The sequence below is a fragment of the Tenrec ecaudatus genome, chromosome 2, assembly GCF_050624435.1.
Source record: "Tenrec ecaudatus isolate mTenEca1 chromosome 2, mTenEca1.hap1, whole genome shotgun sequence".
Lineage (NCBI taxonomy): Eukaryota > Metazoa > Chordata > Mammalia > Afrosoricida > Tenrecidae > Tenrec > Tenrec ecaudatus.
Genome location: NC_134531.1, coordinates 86,745,489 through 86,752,603, shown reverse-complemented (window position 1 = coordinate 86,752,603; position 7,115 = coordinate 86,745,489). Strand labels below are relative to the sequence as shown.

The 7,115-nt window shown below is 40.6% G+C and overlaps 1 non-coding gene across 1 annotated transcript; it reads left to right on the top strand.

Annotated features, from left to right (window-relative positions):
* Nucleotides 1–6,671: 6,671 nt before the first annotated feature.
* On the top strand, nt 6,672–6,799 carry LOC142441588 (small Cajal body-specific RNA 4). Its single transcript, XR_012782955.1, has one exon.
* Nucleotides 6,800–7,115: the final 316 nt, after the last annotated feature.

The window sequence follows — 7,115 nt, the reverse complement described above, 5'->3', positions numbered from 1 at the left end:
ATCTGAGCGCTGGCAGGGGTCTCCACATGGCTGCTCCAGCACCCAGGGCTGCATCTGGGTAGGTCCATGTGGATTCTTCTCAGGGACGTCTTGTAGGAAGTGAGCCTTGCCAACTGAAGGAGGGAACTGTCTAAGGCAGCTGTACCCTGGTCCGACCAGCAGAAAGCAAGAGACACAAGAACTAGAAAGGCAGGGCTCGCAGAGCTATTTATATCTCTGCCCTTCAAGAAACCCCAATGTGTTTATCGGCCAGGTTGATATATTAAACTTTGACTATCTCAGTGGGAGATAAAGGGGAGCTGATAATGAGGAGTTCAAGAAGAAACAAAATGTATTGCAGCTGATTGTGGTAACAATTGTACTATACTACCTGGTGTGATGGAATTATGGATGATCATCTTTCTAACTCTACTCTGAAGAATTTTGCTCTCTTTAGCTACGTTATGTCCACCAGCAGTCTGGGCATTTTCAAGGTTCTACACTTATGTTTCTCTTAAGTATTCTTTGAGTCTGGGGAGCAAATAGAAACCTAAAGGGGCAATATCAGGGGTATAGGGTGGGTGGGGTAAGGTTTCCCAATAAAATTCTGACTGACTGGGAAACCTTTCCTACATGTTTTTGGAAAAGGAGCACGTGCATTGTTGTGATGGGAAAACTGTCCTTGGTAACACTGGGCAGGCGATTTCTCACCAACATGGTGCTTCAGTTTCTGCAAACTTCTTCATAAGAAGTCCACAAGCTTGTCCTGTATACTTCAGGATAATGGACTAAGATTATACCTTGCAAATACCCCCAAAGAGTCACAATAGCATTTTTCCCACCATAATCTTTTCAACTGACCTTGGTGCTTTGAGTGGAATGGGCCCAAAAGATCCCCACAGAAGTCAATATTTTGATGACATCATTTTTGAAGGCTCACTCATGATCCTAAGACAAGTGTATCGCTGAGAGAATTTATCTGTAGCCATCCACTGATCACAGAAACAGGCTTTTTTGTTTAAAATAAACCTGTGCAGGTGTGAATTGGAATGAACTCGATGGCAGTAAGTTTGGTATGTCTGAATTGAAGCCTTTGTAGCAATACTTTTTTACTTACCCTCTCACTTATTTTCCATCAGTAAAATGCCCTCTTCTATTTCTGTGAGCTTAAGTGAGTCTTAAGTTAATCTTTACACTTTTATGCTCACAAGAGTTTAGAAGATGTTTGATTGTTTACTACCAGAACACTGCATTACAGCCTGAATAATAGCTTTGTGTCCTATGTAAGTGAACAATTTTCTTCACAACCAAGGCTCCAGTGTTGTGCATGACAACTGCCTGGGAAAGTTGGTTAAGAATTCCAATTCCTGTGTGCCTTTCCTCTGAGTGTGAGTCAAGACATCAGGCTGGAGCTGAGGAAGCCTCGGGGTTTTTCTAGCTGTCCCTGTGACTCCGAGGGCAGCCACCGGAGAAGGCGGTGCAAGCCTGCATCCCCAGGACACTGCTTCAGACCAATATCTAAAATGGATTTACTGAAATGTTTAGAGTAAAATCTGAATGCTTCTTTTCTCCCTGCTGTCTTTCCATTACTTTTCTCTCCACTCCTCAAAATTTCATATACCCGCCCCCCCCCCCACCAACTGGCTTACCGTAAAATCTAAAGCTAGCAATGCATCTAGTGTCTTCCCCACGGCCTGTGCGTTCTGCACGGACTATATTACTTCATTCATCACATGCCTTTCTAGTAACCCTTGGGCAAACATCACAGGGAGTCTTTATGGGCTGGACTTTGCAGTATGTATTTTACCCCTGAATATTTTCTTTCTCAATTCTTCTACCTCCCTTAGAAAATGACGAGAAATTAACAATGCCGTTGGTAACCTATTGGCAAACCTGCCTTGGAAGAAGTGTAGGCTGCACCTTAGAATGGAGAATGGTGACATTTCCTCTCCTGTCCTTTGGACAGGTTATCAGGACACCATGTTTGGTCAAATGGAGGGTCAGTACAAAAGAGGAAGATGCTGAGGGAGCTGGACTGACAGTGGCTGCAACAAAGGGCTCAAACACAGGGACGATTGTGTGGATGGCACAGGGCCAGGCAGCGTGACGTTCCCTGGTACACGGAGCACCCTGAGTTGGAAGGAACGTCATCTTAGTAAACAACAACACTGGTGATTCTGTTCATGAAGAACCAGTTCTGAAAGCAAGTGTGATTTTTGAGGGCAACACTATTATTGCTACTATAAGGGGTGTCGGGGTTGGTGGACATGTCCGTCTTGATTCTTCCCTTCCAGATGCCTTGGTTTGGAGAGTTGTAATAATCTACTCCTTCTTTTGTTCAAGTATAACTTTGAAAAGCAAATATTAGTCATTTCTCATCGCACAAATGCTGATTCAGGGATACCAAGACCTTTTGTGCCAGAACCTCAGTACGCTCATGTGAGCAAATGAAATCCACTCTTTGTCCTCATGAAGGGTTGCACCTACATAGTGGTCTGAAAGAACCAGCAGCTTTATGAAGGATGCAACACTCCTAAAATGAAGTTGAAATTTTAAGGGAACATAATCAAGGGTGGGATTCAGTCAGTTGTACCAGTTCGACACAAGTGATGCCTAACGTTCTGTTGAGTTCGTCGAACCAGTTGTTAAACTGGCACTGGTAATCGGGGTTCTCTCAAAAGTGGGGGGCTGGCCAGCGTGCCCCATGTGGAAATCACAAATTTATGTTCCTTACTCCTTTTGAATATTCACCTACAAAACAGCATATTCTATGCTCTTGTAGTAATGTTCATTCATCTAGATATGTATAAAAATTCAGAATTTTTCTTGTAATGTTTATTATTTTCATAAAACCTGTTATAATTTTGCTGAGATATGACACTTTTATTCCCTTGTGTTTGTTACTTCAGTAAAGTTCCCAAAACACAAAGGGCGACATGCTGTCATTCTTTTCAGCTTTGTGTTATGCCCAAATCCGATGAGATATTATGAGCGAATTACACAATTTCTGTAAATGCTCAAGGAGCTAAACGTATTGTGAACATTTGCTCTAAGTTCAGTGGAAGCAGAAAGGAATTTTTCAGAGATGAACAAATGTGTTCAGAAAAGAGAGGCCACTAAACTGTTTCGAAGATATCAAACACAATGACTATCGTCTGATTGGCCTACCTCTAAAGGAATGGGACCCTCCTCTTCAGTGAAACAATGGTTCAGGATCAATCACACAGTGGCGATGGGCAGATAAAAGAGAGGACAAATGCCAGTGAGGGCCCCAATCAAGCAGCACGATGGAAATATTTTAAGAGGTTTATTGTTTTTTTGGTCAGGTATTATTTAATTTTTTCATTAATATTTAAAACCTTTCTTATAATCGAATCTAGTTTTGTGTACCATTATTGTTCCTATCTAAGGATTAACTGTACGAAATACTAAAATACCCTTTGGTATATCATGTTTTTATACTAAATGACCATCAGGGAAGCGAACCAGTTGTTAAATTAGTTGAATCCCACCATTGAATATAATGGTACATAGTTGCTAAAAGATATCAAAACTGAAAGCACCCTTACAATTGATTTATTTTAAGATGACAGAATTAAGATTTAAGAGAGTAAAATAATTTCCTCCAGTCATGGAGCTAGTCAGTGCTAGAGGCAGACTTTGAATTCAGGTCTGATAAGATCTTAGACATTTAGGACTAGACTTTTCCATGCCATCGAATCTATGCCAATTCATAGTGACTTTATAGGGAAGGGCAGAACTGTCACCGGGCTTCTGAGACAGTAACTATCGACAAGAATAGAAAACCCCATCTTCCAGCAAAGGAGACAGTTGGTGGTTCCGAACTGCTGACCTTATAGTTAGCAGTCGAATGCATAACTAGGCTGATGTGAAAAGAGTTGAGGGCAAGTTGGAGATATTCTCAGGTCTTATCCACCAAGGGTACTGAGTCATGAGATTATATTTTCTTTTCAAAAACTCTCTTTTAGCAAGGAGTCAACCTGTTTGTGCTAAGGATGTATATCTGAGCCCATTCCGTGGGATGTGGTTCACAGTCCATTTTGTTTTCAAAGCCTTTCCCGTGCTATTCTGGTCTGACCCCCCCTGTGTGCTTCCCAGAGAACCAGCTGAAGCTCAGGCAGCATTCCAGAACGGTGCTCCAGTTTCAAAGCCTTTGCTGTGTTGTTTCTGGTCAGTGACTTGCATGCACCGCTCAGCGTCTGTTCAGGATTTCATATAGAAATACAGGACATCACTTTCCCTGTCTCATTTCTCTATTTGGGGGGAGGATGAATGTCCTACAGCTACTGTAGGCAAGACTTGGCCCACAGGTTTAGAGTGACAGGGCCTGGTGAAAGGGAAAGAGGTGGAGTGTGTGTGTGTGTGTGTGTGTGTGTGTGGTGTGTGTGTGTGTGTGTGTGTTCTCCTGCAGTAGGGCAGGGACAGGCAGGGTAGGATTCTGCTCTATAGCCACCCTGCTCTACTTCTTTGACTGGAGAGAGGATTTTCCACGATTGGGTGATGATGGCTTAAAGCAAATTGGTAGCAGCAGAGGTGGGGAGAAGTGCGCTGAGATCTAGATATATTCTGCAAGTAAGCTGACCTATTTTGCAAGTGGATTAGGTGAGAAAGGTGAGATAAAAAAGACAGGAAACATGGTGGACTTTAACATACTTGCTTTGAACAACTGTAAGTTTGGAATTCTCGTCTGCTGAGGTGGGCGTGGGTGGGCAGAGGATCTAGAGGAACTGTTTGCAGAGGTGGAAAGCTGGATGTGGAGTTTGGAATATGGTTGACTACTGTTTGCTGATATTGTCACTTGGGATTTGCTGTGTGCACTTGAAAATTCAACAATCCTTCAGATTTGAAATCAACAAACAGTTTATGCCATAACCCACCTTAGAAACGTTGGTTTATTTATTTTAAATTTATTTTAATAAATCATTTTATTGGAGACGTTTATAGCTCTTATAATTCTTTTTTTAAAGATCATTTTATTGGGGGCTCTTACAGCTCTTATAACAATCCATACATCACTTGTGTCAAGCACATCTGTACATGTTACCATTATTCTTTTGTAAACATTTACATTCTATCGGAATCCTTGGTATCAGCTCCTCTTTTTGCCCCCTTTCTTCCCTCCCACCTTCATGACCCTATAATAAATGATAAATTATGATTGTCTTACACTGACACTGACTGCTGTCTCCCTTCCCCCTCAGTTTCTTCTTTCCTCTTCTCCCCACCTTCTCCTTACTCTCTTGGTACTGCTACTCCCATTTCTGTTCCTGAATGGTTTATCTGACCTCGATTCCATGTGTCCTGAGCTCTTATCTGTACCTGTGTACATGTGCCAGTCTAGCCAGAACTGAAAGGCAGGACTGAGGTCATGATAGTGGGGGGGTGAGGAACCAGAGGAAAATTGTGTGTTTCTTCAGTGCTATACTTCACCCTGTTTGTCTCATCTCTTCCTTGTGACCCTCTGTGAAGGGATGTCCCATTGTCTACAAATGGCTTGGGGTCTCTTCTCTGACTCCCTCGTTATCAACAATATTTTTTATTGTTTGCTTTGGGTCTATTGAGGACTATTACCTGATCCCGATGACACCTCACAGGTTGGTGTGCTTCTTCCATGTGGGCTTGTTCCTTCTCTGCTAGATGGCCACTTGTTTAACTTCAAGCCTTTAAGACCCCAGTCACTATATCTTTTGACAGCCGGTCACCATCAGCTTTCTTTACCACATTTGCTTGTCTGCCCATTTTGTCTTCATTGATCATGCCAGGCAGGTGAACATCACAGAATGCCAGTTTGTTAGAACAAAGCATTCTTGCATTGAAGGAGGACTTGAGTAGGGCCCCACAGTCCATCCACTTCCTCAATATATTGCCATATAGATATATGTACCTATGCCAATACCTCTATTTTATGGATTTATATATTTACGTAAGTCCACACCTATGTTTATACTTCTATCCATAGCTTTGAGAAGCTTCTATTTAAAAAATTTAAAGACCTTGATAATCATTTCTGTATAATATTTAGTATTTACATTTAAATTAATAAGGCTTGGACTTTTTCAAATCAAGGACATCTTTTTATCCAGAATGCTTGAAGTACTTTTACAAAATTTACAGTTAATATTAAGTTCCAAATAATAGGACTTGTTGAATACTAATGGATTTAATGATAGATTCATTTGTACTGTATAATTTGAAGCAAATCTGTTAGCTTATCTTTCATAAAAATGTTTATGTCTGAAAAATGTTTTATTCATTTACTTATCTAGCTATAGATTTTAATTCCAATTAATATACTACCACATGGAAGGCCTTATCTGTCTGTGATGTAAGAGCTTTTTAGCTTTTTTTAGTTAATCTAACTAAGTGACAATAAAAAATAAAATAAACCACTTTAGTGTGATTACATTATCCATATTAAAATAAAACACCTCATTGTCCTCGTTCAGTCTTGAGTGAAGTGTTTGGTGTACATGGGAATATTTGTGAAAATAAAAGAAAGTGTAGCTGCTGAACATGCAATTGAACTGCAGCTTGGGCATCTGCAAATGAACAGAATTGAGAACTTTTGTGGTAGATTACAAGTATGCTGATATGCTGCTTAAGAAAGCAAGAGATTTTAAATGATCCAAACAGACACTTCTAGAGCAGTGATAGCTTTAAAATATTGTGTGACTAGAGGACTAAGAAGGCTGAGTCTGATGAAGCAAGACTCTGCTGATACAATCCTCATAGACAAAGGGGGTGGAGATAGCAGCCCTTAGTGAGAGCATCCCAGGGCTTACTGTACTACCCAACATTCGAAAAAAAAATTTGTGTGAAAATGAACCTTTTTCCATTATGAAGACATTAAGAGATTACCTAAAAAGTATCTTATATAATAGATGGACTAATATAATTCATCTCTTACCTGTACCAGGAATTCAATTGCACAGATGATCATATCTATAAAGCCCATGATAGAGATTTATTTTAGCCAAGAATATTCCAAAAGATATTGAAAGAGAGGCATAGATTTCAGCTGTTCTCAGGCACTTCAAACTGATCTTTGCGCTACATCAAGGATTCACTTTGGAAAGAACATCATAGACTTGCAGGTCTGGAAGTGCCTGTAAGAG